This window comes from Sander lucioperca, chromosome 9, assembly GCF_008315115.2.
Source record: "Sander lucioperca isolate FBNREF2018 chromosome 9, SLUC_FBN_1.2, whole genome shotgun sequence".
NCBI classification, from domain to species: domain Eukaryota; kingdom Metazoa; phylum Chordata; class Actinopteri; order Perciformes; family Percidae; genus Sander; species Sander lucioperca.
The window spans coordinates 42,043,501-42,047,767 of NC_050181.1; positions in this window are offsets into that span (position 1 = coordinate 42,043,501).

A 4,267-nucleotide genomic window follows, 5' to 3' on the forward strand; every position below is an offset into this window, starting at 1 on the left:
CTACGGATGACGATGCAACAGTCCTAATTCTGGACAATGAAATACACTTTTATACTGGTAGAGAATCCGGTCACTACATCCGCAGTACTAGTGAGAGATTTGTAGTGAATTGTCATGTAACAGAAATCATACCTCTGTCCAAATGTGTCTGGGAGTGCCAAAGAGACTGACCCATCTATACATTATTGTAATCCTTGACTTAAAGAGCACACACTGTAGTGATTCTAGTTCAAATTTCATGCGCAATCCATCCATTCATGTTTGAGTATTGCAGCTGACCAAAGTGGTTGGCCGGACCCACCGAGCGGACTCGCGATTCCACTGAGCCTAGCCCTAGCATGGCTAAAACGCGACGCCGTACCGAGAAATCATTTGAGCTAACACGTGCCAAATTACAGAATCAGGTCATGCAATATAGAATCAAAGTCCAGTACATACCCTGTGGGCTGAGCCCCGCTGAAAGAACTCTCTTTATATCCGCGATTGTCTGACCCCACAGCATCAACATATAAAAGCCATAAATCAAGCTGTCAAGACAAATGGGCCGTCCCCCATATAACTGTGATAACACAGATACAGGTGGCATTGGGTTCATCCCATTGTCCATAAATGGGGACGATGTCGCTAGCAGATGGGGCTTCTCTTGTTGAAAACAAAGAAACCAATGGACATGCACATGCGCACAGACACAAGTGATGACAAAGTGACTGACAGATGTTAAATGTGATCTATACTTGAGGTTCTAAAATGTAGAGAGAGGGGATAAAGAAAGTCTCTTCTCCAAGGTCTGTATTGCTAACTACTTAGAGCTCCATGCTTGTTAATTACACAGACAGACACACACACACACACACACACACACCACACACACACCACACACACCACACACTTGACAGGGAGTACAAGATGGGTTGGTCGGCTGATTAACACTAGCGTGCCTGCTGGTTGAGTGTGCTCCCATCACGGAGAGATTGCTGCACCTCTGTAACCCTCATTCTATGAAACAACCCAGTGGCTCACCTTCAAGCACACTTACCAGCCTCTTATTCCCAAACTCTCTCACTATCAACACTTATGTCGTGTGTGCGCGTGTGTCTTGTGAGCGTGTATCCCTGTCCCTCTCACTAGCTAGGAAGTTAGTTGACAGCAGCTTCGAGAGCGCTTTAATGTGCTCTCCTCTAACCTGATATTAATTACAATCTGTCTCTAGCTGACCACAGCCCAAACACTGTCTAACACTGTTACCAAGGAGACCGACACAAAGTTATTTACAAACAACAATCAGGACATCCACATTTAGGCAGGTTTACAGCACAGCGTCTATCATGTCTGTATGAACCGTTGCGCTTAAGTATTTTATCAACATGCATGCCGATCAACCTATTCATGTCAAATATAAGGGAAGTGCTCATTTAGGTTACACCTGTAACTACTTGGCATCAGCTCAAAAGCGACATAACTCACTAACACTCAGATGAAACCCATCATCTGGTTGCAAAATCAGAAGTTGATCAAAGCGACTGCGTGCAGAAAGTCAGTCATGCCTGAGCTGTACGGCACTCAGCAGTAATCAACCTGGAGCTGTGCCTGAAGTCGAGGTGTGGGCCATCACTCTTCAATGTGTGTGTTGTGTGTGTGTGTGGTGTGTGTGTGGTGTGTGTGGGTGTGGTTTGTATCACACTTGAATGGAGAGCGGATTAAGTACTTGCCAGCAGCAAATATGGCTTTTACATGCTACACAAGTGTGTCCTGTGTTATTTTAGTACGACCATACGGGGCTGTATTGCACTCAGTGACACACACATACACACACACACACACACACACACACCACACACACACACCTGCAAAATGCTTACTACCGAGTGTCGATAGGCAAAATCTGTATAAATAAATTCAAACATAAAATTAACGTTAGCCTGTGAGCCCCTTGTGCATTTGTAAGCGAGCACAGTCAAAAGCACAACGCGCTGCAGCGAGTTAGAGCTATAGATCGTGCACTAGAGTGGCGTCCTGGAATCGTCCACATTTCTGGGGAGATCGCTTGCTAGTAGGGTAATACTATATAGTCTTTAGAGCTGGAGTCATTATTTGGTCCTGTGTGGTTTTTGAAAATGAGCCTGGACCTATTCTCTCACTCTCCACTGCTAAATTGTGTCTGCTGCATCAAAAAATTTGAAGGCGCATAAATTCAGATAAAAGATGATATCCACAGTGCAAATAATAGACACATAGATAATAAGCCACAGTGCAATGAACCTGCCATAGAGGCGTGCTGATCACATAGCAGTGTCTGCTCCAGTGCTAATAAAGCTTAGCCAGATGTTCAGCCTCCTGAAGATCACTCATCCACCCACTAGCCTAGTGCATGTCACCTTGTACCGCACCTATGCACACTACTTTAGCTGTAGCCAACTATCCTGCAAACCCAGCTATGCTAGATGTTCCTAATGCAATTTTGGTATACAAATACATTTCAGTTCACACGATTGAAAAAGGGATTAAGCTCTACTAACCACTTCAGCACATAGGCTGACTGGCAGCTGTAGATTACATTCCTCAGCATTAATGTTCCAACCGAGTGCTGTATGTGTGCATACCATGATGTGTAATAGACTGGATGGCAGAGGCCCCATTCATTCTGATGAGAGTTGACTCAGTGGCATCATGAGCCATCATGGAGCTATCAATTACTAGATGATCGCCACTGCCGGCACACTGGAGTACTCACCAAGCCGAGCTGCGCTTACTTCGTTAGTGCATCGCCGATTAACTGAGTTCATCGTGTGGGCTCGTCTAGACTTTCAAATGTTAGCGCAGCAGGGATCAAACTCTGATAGTGAACAAGCCATTTCGCGGACGTTGTGACATACAAAAAAATTTTTTGTTTGTTTTTTTAAACATGTTAATCTATGGGGTAAAGATTTTTTTTTTTGGCCAGAGACATCACGTGACCAGCCAACTATGTTTAATTTGCTTTAAAGCCTGGAACTTCATAGGGCCCTGGTGTTATACCTGCTGTTGCAACCTATTTCATACTGTATAACTTTGGAAGAACCAATATCATAGGGAAAAAGGGAAGAAGAGGGTGAGGCAGGTGAAATAAATGTAAGAGAAGCAGATATGGTCAATTCAGTTACTCCTCTAATAGCTCTTTCATTTCGGTCCACAAGGGGGAGGGGATGCGATATCTGGACTGGAGGCAACTGGAGCAATTATACTTCTATGACAGATGGAGCCGTGGGGTTGTGGCTGTGTTTCCTCATTGGTAAGAGGATTACATGCTAGAAACTGGGGAGGGGAACCCTGATCTAAAACGGGGAGGAATGATGGATACAGACCAATGGCAGCCAACAGTTGATTGGGGTGACTGCAGCCAGGGTGTAGAGAAGAATAAGCGACTCAACTGGTGATAGAAAGTCTCATTATAGCAGTTGGGGAAAGGAGTGATGAAACAAGGGTTAATGTGCCGGCCCGAGCCGACAGGCATTTAAGATATTATGTCCAAGCCCGACCAAGCCAGACACAGTTAAAATTCGTTTTTTTATACTAATGACACATGTACGTTTGTTTTGTGGAAAAGCCCACTTTTATTAAGCAACTATAGGAAGGCATTTGAAATGTCAACAGAGAGCGCCTCAGCACCACAAGGGGGAGAACAGCGCACGTTAATAATCTGTTTAATTTAAAAGTTACCCTTTCCTGCTGCTTCGATTTCGACCGTGATCAGAAAACCAGGGAGACTGTTACTCCAGGGCTGACGTTATATAATGTCGGGGTTAAAATCCCTTTTTGGTGCGCAGATTACCGAACTTGGCTTTCGTCTGGGGTTTTATGCTCGGACAACCACATACACTGTGTACAAAACATAAACTAATTCCACCAACTCTGCTCCGGTCGCATCTACCGTTCGGTTTCTCTTTCTCTATATCTATTCTGCCCCACTTTGCACACGAAATGAGCTCTCTAAAGGGCCGCAGCACCACAGTTTACAACAAATCCCTTCTCCAATGATGTGACACGACGCACGACCGAACTACGACCATCATTTCTAAAGATTGTCCGAACCCGGCCCGGGACGTCGGGTTACCATGGGACCAGTCGGGAACCCGCGGGCTCGGGTCGGGTATCCTGCTAAGATTTGCATCAGATCTTGGGACGCTAATCCTCCCACAGGAAAACAACAAACAGTAATAACTTGTTTTTGTTTTGTGGGAGTAGAAGTACTAAAGAAAGGAGAGCGATAGACGGAGGAGTAGGCAAAACA